Source organism: Carya illinoinensis, chromosome 3 (assembly GCF_018687715.1).
Source record: "Carya illinoinensis cultivar Pawnee chromosome 3, C.illinoinensisPawnee_v1, whole genome shotgun sequence".
Lineage (NCBI taxonomy): Eukaryota > Viridiplantae > Streptophyta > Magnoliopsida > Fagales > Juglandaceae > Carya > Carya illinoinensis.
This window is the reverse complement of record NC_056754.1, coordinates 103,481-120,108: the sequence shown is the minus strand read 5'-3', so window position 1 is coordinate 120,108 and position 16,628 is coordinate 103,481.

Below are 16,628 nucleotides of genomic sequence, written 5' to 3'. Positions count from 1 at the left end.
TTAGTAATACTAATATATATTAGTATAGTAATTACATTTCATTTTAATTAATTGGAATATATTAGTATACTAATGTCTATTAATACTCATACTATATTAAATCACTATAACTTATTGATATTAAACCACTTTTATATAGTAATATTGATAATAGTACTATATTAATATTAAGGGAGTGCTTGGTAGTCGGTTTGTGAAGTTAAGGAGAGAGAGAGAGCTTGGTGATAGAGGAGAGAGGTTGAACAACAATGCAACATGCTTCAGACATATATTTTTTTTTTTCTATTTAATCTGCTAGAGTTGCTTTGATGATTCGACTAGAGATGAGAGAGAAAGTGAACAGAAAATGCAACTTCAGAGAAAAGAAGAAAACGAACTGAATGTAGAGAGGATTGTGGGGGAATGAGATAGAACAAAGGGTAATAATCTAAAATCGTATTCATGATAAACAAAACGAAAAGCTTATGTATTTTTTTTCCATTGGATGGTGTAAACTTCTAATTTACACCCTAATCGATTTGAAGCTTTTCTCTAATATTAATACCATACTAGTATTATATTAAATCATTTTTATATAGTAATACTAATACTATATTAAATTACTATAACTTATAATAATATAGTTATACTAAAATTGGAAAACCAGACCAGAATTGGTAAAATCGGAAATACCAGTTTAGGAAGGTAATTAGTACTGAATCGGTTTGTGAAAATCCAAAACAAGTGTAACAGGTTCGGTTCCAAAAATTATACAAAATCGGACCGAATCAGACCAGTTACACCCCCGCTCCTAGCTATTGTAGTATGAGGATGTCCCTGTCTACTTCACCAACACCTCGGTTACGGCTTGATTTCTGTGGTGTCTGATATGCTGATTTATCACGACCTTGGGCTTTGGTTGAAGATCCCATTTTTATCCACCAGGGGCAGTGTTGGTAAGGGCTGGATCTGACTTTCCTACTTCCTCTTTAGACAGGATACATGGAACATTGGGTGAATTTTTTATGGGGATGGCAAGCTCAACCTATAAGTGGTGGTCTAGATCTTTTGTAGCACTTGGAATGGCCCAAAAAACCTAGGCTACAGCTTCATATTACGATGCATCACCACTGATTTTTGGCGATAGGGTTGTAAACGTAGGTACACCCAATCCCTAATTTCGAACCCCAAACACTAAATCCTAAACTGAAAACACAAAATCGCAAATGCCCACCTTACAAAACAAACCCTAAACCAAATATCCATAAAGGATAACTCTAAAACTAAACACCTAAAATTAACACCCTAAAACATAAACACTATATTTTCAATTTAAAAAATAAGTTGCCATTGCTTATTGTTCCCTTAGATTTTTATTTCGAGACTAAACTGAATTTCATATCACATTTTCTTACGAACAAAAATGTTCAAGCATTTTCTTTAAAAGGATAAACACAAATGTTTAATCCAAAGCACATAACCTTATAAACAAAAACTCTTAACTAAAAATCTAAACATGGAACCAAAACAAGAAACCCTACAACAATTAACAAAAACCTAAACCCAAAATCAAACCATCAAAACCTAAATCTCAAGAACAAAATTTTAAAAGCTAGACCACGCAATCATCAAAATCTAAATCGCAAACCATAAGCCCAAAAACAAAAAGGGCAACAGTTCCAGGGTTGAGTAGAAATCTAAAAGTTTGACTCTGACTTCGATATTGTACATATTTTATAAAAATATGTATTTTTTTGTATATTAATCATATAAATATAAATATAATAACATGTAATAATAATGTATAAATACTAAAATGCATAATAACATGTAACATTATAATACTAATGCATAATAACATGTAACACTAATGGATAAATACTAACATATAAATTAATAATAAAATGTAATCTTAATGTATAATAACTAATGTATTGATGATATAGATTTTATATAACTATATCTTATATAGTTAGTTAAACTCAATAATATACTAGTATGAGTTAATTATTATAAAATAATATATTTATACAATATATATAGACTAAATTGACTAAAAATAGTTTAGTATATATAAACATCATACTATTTCAATATTACTACCATCTAACACTAAATTACTAATGTATAAATATGTGTAACATGTAATACTAATATATAATAACATGTAACACTAATGGATAAACACTAATATATAAATTTATAATAACAAGTAATACTAATTTATAATAACTAAAATATTGGTGATAAAAATTTTATCTAACTATATCTTATAAAGTTATATAGTTAGTTAAACTCAAGTTATTATAATTTTTTTAGGCACAACTTGGAAGTTGAAACATTTGGAAGTTTGTAACATCTAATTTATTTTGGATCATTTGTTGGGCATTTAGAAGTTTATAATTTGGAAGTTTGTAATTTAATTTATTTTGGTGCGTTTGGAAGTTTGTAATTTGATATTGTTGGGAACAGTTAATTTGGTTAGCACTTAGAAAATGTTGGATTTCTTTTGTTGTCAGAATGGAGACTTAGAAAATGTTTGTTGTAGTAGTGGTAAGTAAATATTATTACGATGGGTGTGGATGATAGATGGTGGGTCTAGATGTTTATTGTAGTGATTAGTTAGATGTAGATAATAGATGATGGGAGTACTTGTAACAATTGGACTTTCTTTTTATTTTTTATTTTTAATTTTTTAAAGCATGTTAGCTTGTTACTTGTTTTTAGTTAGTCGTATTTTTTTTGTTATAATCAAAAGTGAATTATTTAGTTTAGAACTTTAGATTGTAATTTTTGAAAAAAATTGAAATTTGAAAGCCCACAATTTCTTTTTTTAAAAAAGTGGGCCAAATATGAAGTTAAAAAAAGAAAAAAAAAATCTCAAAATTTGACTCCAACTCCGACTTGACTCCAACAAGTCGGAGTTGGAGTCGGAGGTTGGGCCTTCCAACTTTGAGTTGGTCAATGCTCAGCCCTAAGCAAAATCCTCGCAAAATATAAACAATTAAACCATAAATACCATGAACCCAATATAAAACAACAAAAAGTGGAAACCAAACAACCTAAAAGAAAAACATCTAAATTGTAAGCCATAAAACCTTAAACCCATATCCAAATCATTACTATTCTAAAACCTAAACCCTAAAATAGGGAAAAGATACTAACTTCTCCAAAGTTTCTATTAGTTGTAGATCCTCAGAGTGCTATGAACACTTTTTTGGTCAGATGTGTTTGAGTTTGCCTTTGAACGCATCTGGAAGCAATAGCCAAGACATTAGTTCTCTGTACATTTAACACAATCAACAATCCAGCTCTAAGAAACACCTTTATTTTACCACTCATAGGAGGTAACTGTCACAAAAAAAAAAAAAAAAAAAAAACTCAAAGCAACTAAATAATTTAGGGAAGAGAAAAATATGCTTAGTCAGAAAAGAGTAATCAAGCTTAACTCCGAACATGATCCTAAGCGTATTACTTCTAATATTTGAACATATTTCAAAGACATCAAAACTTTCTTGTTTTCATTTGAAACATTTAACAATTTTTCCAAGCTAAATATGCATTGTGGTCGTAAGTCATTAGAACGAGATGTGAAAATGAAGCAAGGCTTACACAAAGAAGAAAAACTTCATGGTTAAACAAGCTTATTAGGATATTAGAGCATCCTCAATCAATTAGCTAAATGCTAAATCCATCCCATATTTAGCCAACAGAAATGCAGGAAAGCAATGCTACCGGTAGAAGAAACAAAAACATTAAATAAATAAAAAGAAGTAACATGAAAAATAATTGCTATAGTTGGATGAGGAATTAGTAGATTTTTTTAATTATTAATTAGTAATTTAATTTAATTAGAATATGATTACCAATTAATTTTCTAACCCATAATTTAATAAGAATATGATTATTAATTAACATATAATAGGTTGAATGGTAAAATATAATAAAATAAAATAAATTAATTACAAAAAATTAAATTTTTTTAATTATTAATTACTCATTACTATATAATGAATAAATAGATAGTCCAATGTGAGAATTTGATATGAATAGCCAAAGCCAAATTATTGTTATATTATTTTATTATTATAGAATAAAAAAAATAGCGATTCTAATGTGAGGACTTACGTGAATGTAATAGTCAAAACTCAAATTCCTTTTCACATTAGCTAAAATTGTCCTTTAGCTTTGGACAGTCCATTAAGAGTGCTCTTATGTAATACAATGCATGTGATGCAGAGGCAGTGTAGGTGGTGTTTTGGTGACTCAATACTAAATATTGATGACAAAATAAGAAAGGGTGGGTCTACCATTAAAAAACTAATTCCAGATTTATCCAATTTTATCAAAGGAGTGCTTGAGTAAACATGCAAATATCATTTCTCAATCAGAAACTTGATCAATGAATGGAACCAAAGTGAGAATATTTGATATATACGAACCTCAAAGCTACACAGGTTTTTAAGCGAAACCTTAGAAACTGACTGAGAAAATTGAGAGAGAGAGAGAGAGAGAGAGAGAGAGAGAGAGAGAGAGAGAGAGAGAGAGAGAGAGAGAGAGAGAGAGAGAGAGGAGAGAGAGAGAGAGAGAGAGAGACTTTGGGCCCTTTATTTGAATTTCATGAATTTACCAACCAAAACTACAAAAATCAGTGGAAAGTACACCATTTTCAATGTTCTATGTCATTATAGAAACATCTAGAATATTAGTTCCTCTAGAGATATGGTCTATTATGGCTTTGTGACCTTTATTTGAAATGTTCAGAGGAATATTACAATTATGGAAGGCCAATACATCAGCCACAATTCCTAGCACCAGTAACACGACGATGAAAAGACATGAAGTTTGAGCCTTGACATACCTCTTTCATCCAACATGCTTTGATGATTGTTGCAATTCACTTATGTGGTAGGGTCAAAAGGATCTTCATTCTAAAAAGACATTGAGTGTGCCCTCCATCTCTATTTGATCTTTCTTTAAAAAATTTCTTATTTCTATCCCCACTATCTGTTCCTTTTATTTTATATTAATCTGGGCAATTTGCTTGTTGACACCCAGTTTTTGGCATTGCCTTATCATTTGTCACTGTCATTTCTACCTCTTTCTTTTCTGCCACAACATTTTGATTCTTGTAGCTACATGTTTCTGCTTGTTTTTCTACATTTTCTTGCAAGGCCTATACGTCCAGACCCATTTTTTTTTCCTGTCTGGTTTGGAATTCTCGAATTCATCCATATTGATATCCGTCATATTTTTATCCGAGTAGGTATCCAAATTCTGTACTCGTCCTTATCTAGATGCAAGGAACTATTATATAATATGGGTTCTGGATTAATGCCCAGTCTCCATAACCGTATTTTATTTATAAAAAATTACTTCATAGATAAAATGACATCGTTTTGTTCTTCAAAATGAAGTTATTTTGTATTTGTAGCCCTCATCTTTAAAACTTTTTCTTTTTATGACAAATTTGAGTATCCATTTACAAACAGGGTAATTGTGTACTCAAATTTTTATAACCATGTCAACTCAGGCAGCTACCTGAGCCGCATCCGAGTTTACACCTTTATTCTTAATTAAAATTTATGGATCCACTTCCCTAGGATTGTAGATTTATGATGTTCTATAAATTTATGAGTATATTAGATCAAAGGTGAATACCAACAAGTCTGCTATATTTTTTCCAACCAAAGTTTCAACAGCTAGGAGATCAATTTGCCTTAGGTTTCAAAGAGTCAAAATTCCCATATCCGTATTTGGGAGCACCACTTCAAACAATAGGCAATCTTAGTTCCGCTATTTTAGAGCCTTTGGTGATGAAGGTGAAGAAGATACTTATTGGATGGAAAGTAGTTTTATTGTCTAATGCTGGAAAGCTTAATCTCATTATGCATGTTTTATCTAGCTTACACATACATCTTATGTCAATTTTGAATGTGTCAAAAAAGATGATAATTATAAGTGAGTTCATAAAACTATTTGCGGATGTATTTTGTGGTGAGAAGGAAGGGAAGAAGAAGAAAAAATGGATTGCTTGGAGAAGAGTGTGTAAGGGTTTGAGAATTTGGGATTTAGAGGAAGTGAAGAAAGTATTGCACAATGTAACACTATGGGTCTTAGAGTATGAAATGTTTCTATAATATTGAGGGTCTGTAATGATAACTGGCTCACTTAGAGGGTGAGAACCTCCATGGATGAGTAAAGAAGAGAGAGAGGATGCAAGGAACGGAATAACAATTTTCATAAGATTTTGCATAAAATGGAAAAGATGTAGGACGTACCACCCAAATAGGTCTGACACAGCAGACCTAAAAAAATGATTCCCTTCTAGAAGACTAAGGCTAAAACAACAATGCCTTCTACAAACAAAAGACAAAGATAGAAATAAAGGATAACTGGGCCTCATGGACTTAACTACTTACTGCAATTGGGCCGACTACTCTTACTCAGTTTGATCCAACTCACCACTATTTTAATAAAATGACCAAACTTACTTAAAACAAGGCCCATGGCCCCCAACACAACGACACCAACACTACCATAAGCCCATAGGGCACTTTAGCTTCTCAAATCATCTTCTGAACTACCGAGTCCTTCGTGTTCTTCATTGGAAGTGTGACAAAGCTTCTCCCATTAGAGCACCTTGCCCACAACGTGCGGGTAAGATGCCTTCAATTCCTCGTAAGCCTCCCATGATGCATCTTCTATATTTTATCCTTGACACTACACCAAACACTCAGTAAGGGGTCAATTTTGGAATTTCTGAACCCTACGGTTAAGAATCCATTTAGGCTTGAGGGTTTTGTCAGTACTAGTGGGTTGAAGTGTAGGTAAAAACTCATGCCTTTGTCACAAATTTTTCTTTAACTGCAATACGTGGAACACCGGGTGTATAATGGATCTTGGAGGGAGTTGGAGTTTGTAAGCCACGAATCCAACCTTCTGGATGATGGAGACTGATGGGGAAATAACCATAGAAACATGGGGAAAGCTTGAGACTTTTGCGCTGAGCCACACTCATATGCCTATAGGGATGCAGGCGTAGGTAAACTACATCTCCCACTTGAAATTGTTGCTCTTTTCTCTTTAGATAATAATATTTCTTCATGCGATTCTAGGCCCTCTGAATATTATGCTTGAATATACTGTTCATGTATTCTCTTGTCTGTAAACTTTCTTCTACTGCATCCACTTTAGATAAACCTGGTATGTAACTGATCAACTTGGGAGGTGCATTCCCATATAATGCTTGGAAGGGTGTGATCCGAGTAGATGAATGCTGGGTGGTGTTGTACCACCACTCGGCTAAGGGTACCCATTGGGACAAATCACGGGGTCTGTCCCCAGCATAGCACCTGAGAAAATTCTCAACACACTTGTTCACAATCTTGGACTGCCCATCTGATTGTGGATGGTATGCAGCGTTGAAAGCTAATTGCACCCCTCGAGGGGTCTTGATGAAAGTACTATCATGATCAAACACTATGAAGTTGGACATTCCATGTAGTTTTAGGATGTGTTTGGTAAATAGTTGGGCTATCATTTTGGCAATATAAGGGTAGATTATAGGGATAAAGTGGCTGTATTTTGTGAGCCTATGAACAATCACCCATACGCTATTAAACCCATGTGAGGGAGGTAGACCCTCTATGAAATCCATAAAGATCTGGGTCCATGGCTGGGAAGGGATTGGAAGGGGCTTAAGTAGTTCATTAGGTTTTATCTGATTGATTTTTACACTTTGGCAGATTTCACAGTTTCTAACGTACTCATTCACAATTTTCTTCATACCCTCCCAACAGAAATCTCTTTTAAGCCTATGAAGAGTCTTATCATACCTCAAGTGTCCCCCTATAGCACTAGAATGCACAAGCCGTAGTAGTTTATATTTGAAGGCAGAATCATTAGCCACTACTAGTCTCTACTTGTACAAAAGCAGTCATTCCCTTACAGAGTAGCCCTGAGGTAAGTCACCTCTTTGAGATTTCTTCATCAACTCTAGTAGTTAAGGATCCCTCTTAAATCCTTCCTTAATCTCTTCTATCCAATCCAGTGTTGGTAAGGAAATGACAGCAAGGGTGGCTTCCACTCTTTGCTCTTCCCCCTCTCCTCTTCTAGACAAGGCATTTACTACCTTGTTTTCTAAGCCCCTTTTGTATTCCACCAACATATCATACCCTAATAGTTTCGAGGTCCACTTTTGCTGCATAAGAGTCCCCACTTTCTGCTCTAGAAGGTATTTAAAACTCTGGTGATCTATCCTTACCACAAAAAGGATGGCCTAACAGGTATGACCTCCACTTTTGCACTGCCATAACCACTGCATAAAGCTCCTTTTCATATGTGGATAGATTTAGGATTCTCCCCTTTAAGGCCTGGCTATAAAAAGCTATGGACATGTTCTTTTGCGTCAAAACAACTCCAATTGCCCCTCTCGAAGCATCACACTCTATCATGAAGGGAAGGGAAAATTTTGGGAGAGCCAACACAAGGTTGACTAACTGCCTTCTTGAGAAGTCGAAAGCTTCCTTTGCCTCCTCATTCCAAGTAAACTGATTTTCTTTTTAGCAGTTGTGTCAATGGGGCAGCTATGCTTCCATACCCCTTTATGAATTAACGATTATATCCTGTCAATCCAAAAAACTCCCTTAAAGACTTCAAAGAAGTTGGAAATGACCAATCTGTTATAGCAACCAGCTTGTCTGATTCTGCCCTTACACCTTCAGCTAATATCACATGGCCCAAATAAGACACATTTGGTATAGCAAACCTGCATTTAGAAATCTTAGCCAATAGGCTATGCTGTCATAACAACTCCAAGGTTAGCTGTAAATGCCTAAGATGATCATTAGGCCTGAAAACCGACCTTACCGGTACGGTTATGCTCCGAACCGACCACCTTAATTTTCTAAATTTGCAGATCAAACGTCGACAATACTAGGGGATGGAACCGGCCGGAATCGATTCTGGTCCGTTCACGGTCAGTTTGCCGGTTTGGGCCATTGTTTTGGGCCTTGTTTGGGCCCCTTTTTAGAGGATAGTTTGGCCCGGTTTGGGCCATTGTTTTGGGCCTCTTTTGGGCCCATTTTCAGAATTTTTTTTTTTGCTCATTTCAATTATTTTTTGGGCTTTTTCTACTCAATCTATTGAATTTATTAATCAATATTCACAATATTTTAGACTTTTCTTCTTATATTTTTAAAATTCATTACTAGTTTAAAACAATAAAACTAATATTGTTTTAGAAACTAATAATAGTAAGTAGTAATAATTACTAAATAATACTCTAAAATCTAATAAGTTAGTTAATAACTATTAACTACTAACTACTAAGTAATCAATAAAAGTGTCCACTAAATGAGTAAATGTTTAATACAAATACAAATCAACAAAAATTGTTTTAAGTAATAAGCAAGCAACTAACACAAAAAATATCCTTCAACAACCTTAGATCTTTAGTGTCCCATTCCATATTCAAAAAGTCTTCAATCTTCAATAGTTGTGACGCATGATTGTGCTCCAAATGCTATATAAATATGAAAAAAATTCAGATTAAATATCAAATATTAATAAATTTGGATAATCAAGACATAAATTAATTTAACTTATAAAAATAAATGAATATTGAATGAATACATTACCAGATTCTACCACAAAGTTCTCCACATTATCCATAGCCTCTTGAAGATCAATAGGCGCCGACGGATGTCGCAACCAATTTTGAGTACAAATAAGTGCCTCAACTGTTTTTGGAGCCAATGAACTACGAAACTGATCGAGTACACGCCCTCCTGTACTAAATGCTGACTCTGAGGCAACAGTGGAAACAAGCATGGCTAACAAATCTCGTGTAATCCTTGCAAGTATAGGATAATTAACTTCATTTTGTTTCTACCAGATCAACAAATCAAAAGATGAATTGAGTGCCTCATAACCATATGATAAATATCGGTCTACCTCTGTTTTAGAAGCAGCAAATTCAATCTCGTTATCTGGCTCATACCAATCCATATACAATTGTGACTCTTCTTCACTTTCTCTTATAGGTATAGATGTCATAGCGGGCACATGTTCTCGACTACTCGAGGTAGAACCAAATGTAGTATTATATTCATCGTATAAGTCGAGTAGTAACTGTCTCACATTAGACACCAAATGTAATCCTCGGGTCTCATCATAAACTTTTTTCAAGTTGCGGGTGAGAAGCCCTAACTTATTTCGAGGATCAAGCACAACGGCAACCAACAACAAGTTCATATTATCCAATGAACCCCAATACTTATCATATTTCATGCTTATGGCCATGTTCATCAAACAACTATTAGAACTCTAACTCAGCTTAACCAATTCTTTTTGAAGCATGCAAATTTTCACAAAAACTTGTATTTGCCGTGACATGAAGGGACCCAGAAAATTGACAAGTGGCATCATAGAACATCTTTAAAAATTTCACAAAAATTCGCACTGTCTCCCACTCATCAGATCTAAGAGGCCCTATGTGTCCCTCATTAAAGTAAGACAAAAAATTGTAATCCTCACTTTCCATCCGCCTAAAAGCCTTTTCAAATTTTTCAGTCGCATCCAACATCATGTAAGTTGAATTCCATCAGGTTTGCACATCAAAACACAACATTTTTTTATAGTCAATTTTTTCTTTTTCTGCACATTTCTTAAACTTGTCTAATCTAGCAGGGGAGGAGCACACATATCTAACCTCATTTCTAACCATTGTGATGGCATCATTACACTCCTTTAAACTCTCATTCACGATAAGATTTAAAATATGAGCACAACATCTCGAGTGCATATACTTTCCACCCAACACATTCCCCGTCAAAAAATGCTTCAAGTAAGAAATTGCAGTATCATTTGAGTTAGCATTATCAACAGTCACAGTAAATATCTTATCAATGCCCCAATCAAGGAGGCCTCAATATATTTTCCAATTGTATCCCCTCGATGATTAGGGATCAAACAAAAATTAATGATTTTTTTTCTTCAACTTCCAATCACTATCAATGAAATGGGAAGTTAGGCACATATAATTCAGACTTTGTATCGATGTCCATGTATCAGAAGTCAATGAAACCCTCATCTCCCCGCCTTTAAAAAATTTTTTAAGCTTGGCCTTTTCAGATGTAAACAATTTCATACAATCTCTTGCAACTGTGATACGACATGGCACTTTAAATTTTGGTTCAAGTAACCAAACCAACTTCCTAAAACCTTGTCCTTCAACAATTCTAAATGGCAATTCATCAATAATTAACATTTCCGCAATGGCCAACCTCACTGCATCTTCATTATATTTGTGGGTTACAAGATTTCTTACGACGCTACTATCACTCTCTCCAATCCCGTTCTTGGGTCTTGCCTCACCCGCTAATGTTTGTTGATATCTATCTAGAGGCCCGCATTATGAGGATTTTTTGGACATGCAGATAAGTGATTTTGCAGAGTTGAAGTCTCATTCCTCTTTGAGTGGCAAGCGTAAATCTTGCCACAATGGTTACACTTAGCCTTCAGATCATCTACGGGACAACCCTCAACTTTAGTAAAATGATCTCAAACAACTGACGGGTCCTTCCCCTTCCGTTTCCTAGGAAGTGGATAAGTACTACTAGGGCCACTTGATGGTTTTTGTGTTTGGGTCTCTCCTAAATTAACGGTTTGTTCATTATTATCAAGATTGATTGGAGTTGATGAGGAATCCATCTAACATGTGAAAAATTAAATTCAAAATTAAATAACAAACAAATTTCCCAAACTAGAAATCAATTAACTTCAAAATCAATTGTCTGACTCAAAATCAATTAACTTCAAAATCAATTTTTAGAATTCAAATTCTTATCTTTTACTTCTCCACAAAAAAAGTAATTGATAATCTAAATTCCCATGTTAATCACGAGCTCAGTACACTGACTATTTCGTTCATGCTAATGGACGGCCAGCTCACTACACATGTGTAAAGATATTATCAAATCATGAATTTAATTTAATTCCTCTACTGATTTAATTTTCATAAATTACAAGTTTAACTAATATCATTTGATTTTCATAATGATGAGATATTAACTACAAAGCTGAGTTTATATAGAAATTAGAAAGCAACACTACTGATTTACTCAAATCAACAATTCAACACCAACGGCAAACACCAACAACGGTTCAACACCAAACACCAACAAATTTCCCAAATCTTAAATCAAGTAAATTAAGAGATTTACCTTTCAAAATGCCGTGGAAGGTGTCGGCATCGAGTTGAGGAAGGGTAGCCGAGAAGGTCAGACAGAGGGCCGGAGGCTTCAAGTTGATGAAGGGGATGATGGTAGCAGCAACTGGAGGGGACGACGGCCGCTGGACTACTGGAGAACCGAGAGGAGAGAATCGGGAGAGAGGGAGAGTTCAGACGGTGTGGGTTGTTGGAAGAGTGAGAGGAATGAAATCGAAGGGCAAAGGGGTAGTTTTGCCCTAATACAAAACGGCACCGTTTGGCTTTAAGCCAAACGACGCCGTTTACTTTATTTTTTTTGAAAACTAAACATTAGAAAATGACGCTGTTTACTTTATTTAGTGAAACGGCGTCGTTTTATTTATATAAAAAGGAAAAAATATATGTAAAGTATCAGTCGGTAGGTTTTTCGGTTTTTCTAGGGGTGAACAGTTGACCAAATTGACTGATATCAGTTCATGTTATTTTCTCTCGACCACCGACCGGTTCTTCACCCATTCCGGCTTCCTGAGGTCGATTCCGGTCGGTTTAGGTCAGTTGCTCGGTTTTCTATACACCCCTAATGATCATCCAAGCTAGCACTATAAACCAAAATATAATTGAAGAAAACTAGTATGAATTTCCTCAAATACGATCAGAAAACCTCGTTCATGAGGCTTTGGAAAGTGCTAGGAGCATTCGTTAACCTGAAAGGCATAATTAGGAATTCATAGTGCTCTCTATGAGTCCTAAAAGTTGTTATGGGGTGGTACCCGGAGCCCATATCTAGTTTTGAAAATAGTTTAGACCCGTTCAATTCTTTTAATAATTCCTAAACCACCGGAATAGGAAACTTGTCCTTAACTGTCACCTTATTCAAGGACCTATAGTCCACACACGTGTGCCATGTTTCATCCGCCTTTCTCACTAACAAAACATGTGATGAATAGGGGCTTTGGCTCAGCCTTATTACTCCTGAGGACAACAACTCTTTTACAATCTTTTCTATCTCATCCATTTGAAAATAAGGATATCAATAGGGCCAAACTGAGATGGGTTGAGTGTTTGATTGTAGGGTAATACTGTGGTCATGGGTTCTTATGGGAGGTAGGCCTTTTGGCTCCCAAAAAACTGCTTGGTATTGGCTTAGTAATTTTAGGACAGCTGGTTTTATTTCTGGCTTTGGGTCTTGGTTTTCCTTCACTTCCACTAACTGTAACGGCACCCATTTTTTTTCCAATTTATTGTTTTTGTTCAAACGACCTTCTTCAATCATATTGGTTGGACACAAGCCTTGCAATTATATCACATTGCTGTTATAGTTAAACTTCATAGAAAGTTCTTTAAAATTCCATAGAATGGAGCTCAACTCATGCAACCATTGCACTCCCAACACCATATCACAGCCTACTAAAACCAACACAAATGCTTATGTGAAAAATACATTCCCTTGTGCCCTCACTCTCAATGAGGCAAAACTTCCTTCACTCATAACAGTCTCCCCACTAGCCACCTTCACCTTAATTATCTTGCCACTGTCAATTGGAATTTTCACCTTTTTAATCACAAAAGGGTTTAAGGGTCTATGAAATTATGGGTACTACCTGAATCTATTAAAATGACCACCTCTTGGTTCCTAACTCTACCCTGAACCCTCATAGTTCTAGGGTTTACTGAGCCAATCAAAGCATGTAATGATATTTCTGGTTGAACTGAATTTGTAACAAAATCCAACATCTCTCCCCCATCCACCACTTCCTTTACCTTTAAGGAGTCACTCGGGTCATCCTCAACCTCCTCAATGAGGAATAACTTGGGTTGTTGGCACTTTACAATAGTAACAAAGACCCTTATCTCTATAGTCTTTCATTTGTTGTGGTTTGATTTTGTGGACTGGTACAATGGCTCTTGGTTGGTTATTTTGGTGGATGTGGAAATTGGGGTTAGGGATATGTGGGTTTTTTAAGATTCCAAGGTCATGATTATAGCTGAGTCCTCTTAACATTTTTTTTAGCCAACTTTGCATTTTCTTCCGCTATTTTTGCTAAGCTATAAGCAGGCAACAAGTTCATGGGATTGAACATACACACTGTTAGCCTGAACTCACCTCTCATTTCACTGAGAAAACAACTCAGTTTATAGTCTTCAGATAACCCCTTGAGTCTATTGGACAACCCCTCAAAACTGGTCTTATAATCCTTCACCAAACCAGTTTGCTTAAGCCTGTAAGAGACTCCATTGGATCATCATAGGAAGATGGTCCAAATCTCACCAACAAGGCCTTGGTTTACACCTCCCAATCTTGGATGTTCTCAGATTCTTCTACATCTTGGAACCACACAAATGTTGGCCCTTCCATATGGAAAGAAGCCAATCGTAGTTTGTGTTAAGGCAATGTGTTGTAGAATGTAAAATAGTGTTTGGTTTTGTACAATCAACCGTTGGGATAAACCCCATGAGAGTAAGGAAACTCAACCTTTACCTATCGAGGTTGCACCTCACCTGGTCACGATGATGAAATCAAGGATGTAGGTTCTCGGAAGTACTCTCCTCCCTTTACTGCTCCTTATTTCTCTTCTGGAGCTCCAAAGTAATGGTTCCTAGCTGTTGCATAATAGAGTCGGATTGCCTTTTCAAAGCTAACATTTTCGTTTCTAGGTCTTTTAGCTGGGAATCGGTGGATTTCTTCAAGGATGTGAGGCCATCTTGAAGCTAGTTGAGACGGGTACCTTTTGCCATGGTTGAAGATGATAAGAGTGGTGGTCACTTAGGATCACTCTCTGATACCAACTATAACACTATGGTTCTCAAAGTATGAAATTTTTCTATAATATTGAGGGTCTGTAATGATAATTGGCTCACTTAGAGGGTGAGAACCTCCATGGATAGAGTAAAGAAAAGAGAAAGAATGTAGGGAATGGAATAATAAATTACATAAGGTTTCACATAAAATCGAAAAGGTGCAAGGCATACAACCTAAATAGGTCTGACACAACAGACATAACAAATTGATTCCCTTCTAGAAGACTAAGGCTAAAATGACAATGCCTTTTACAAACAAACAACAAAGACATAAATAAACGATAACTGGGCCTCATGGCCTTAACTACTTACTGCAACTAAGCTGACTACTCTTACTCAGTTTGACCCAACTCATCACTATTTTAATAAAATGACCCAACTTACTTAAAACAAGGTCCACAGCCCCCAACCCAACAACACCAACACTACCGTAAGCCCCTAGGGTACTTCAACTTCTCAAATCATCTTTTGCAACTCACTAGTCCTTCATGTTCTTCACTGGAAGTGTGACACACAAGAAGTTTGCATGGAAGTTTTTATATGAGAACTCTTTATGGGCAACCTTTTTAGAGGGAAATAGCTCACATAGGCTTATCCTTTTCTCATTGTAGCATTTCGGAAAGACTCTAGTTTCTAGAAAGGGGTTAGGTTAGTACTTCCAAATGTGATATGTGGTACTAGTTGGCTAGTGAAGCAAGGAAATCTTTCCTTTTAGTTTGATATTTTGTCTAGACTTGGTTTGTTGGCAGACAAAGTGAAGCATATTCCTTAACCTCAGGTACTGGTTAAAGAGGTCTAGGGAAGTGATGGGTGGCACAGTCATAAAATGGAAGAACTACTTGGTGAGAGGTTAGCAAACCAACTAGCGACAAAGGAATTATGGATCAGAGAAGGGAATGACCATCCAATATTGAAAGAATCTAGTATAGGAGTGCTCTCAACTAGATCTGCATGGTCTTACACACGGACATATGGAGATAGTCACCTGGGCAAAGTGGGTCGAGCACAAATCCATCATGTTAAAAAAATCTATTTTTGTGGAAAAGCTTTAAGGGTAGTATGCCTTTTAATATTAACATTCAAAAGCTAAATATTGCATTAGCCTCCAAACATATCTATTGTGAAAAATCATATATGGATTCACTAGACCATGTGTTGTGTTCAAGTTCGTTTGCATCTAAGATATAAGGTTATTTTACAGTTTTGCTGAGCAATCAAAATAGAAGGTAAGAGCTGGCAATAGATGTATGAGACTTTGTTTCAAAAGGCTAATGTTGTCTCTGATGAAGCGCTAAAACTGCATGATTAAGTTACTTAAGTGAATAAATTGTTTAACCAAAAATGATTTAAGTACTTAATTATGTAGTAGATTATGATACTTGAGTCAATTGATAAATTCTAATATTTTTTGTGCTTAAAAAGAGTTATAATTCAATTGTTTCATGTCAAAATAAATATTTCAATTTTACTCTTCTCATATCATGTTTATACGCTGCAGGGCAATTATTTTTAGAAAAAAAAAAACATATATGAGCTGCTGACACCCTGTTGAGTATAGAGAAATATTATCATCAAAGGTACATTCTTGACAAGATACAAACAAAGGCCGAAAGGAGCAGTCACGCATGGAAGAAAA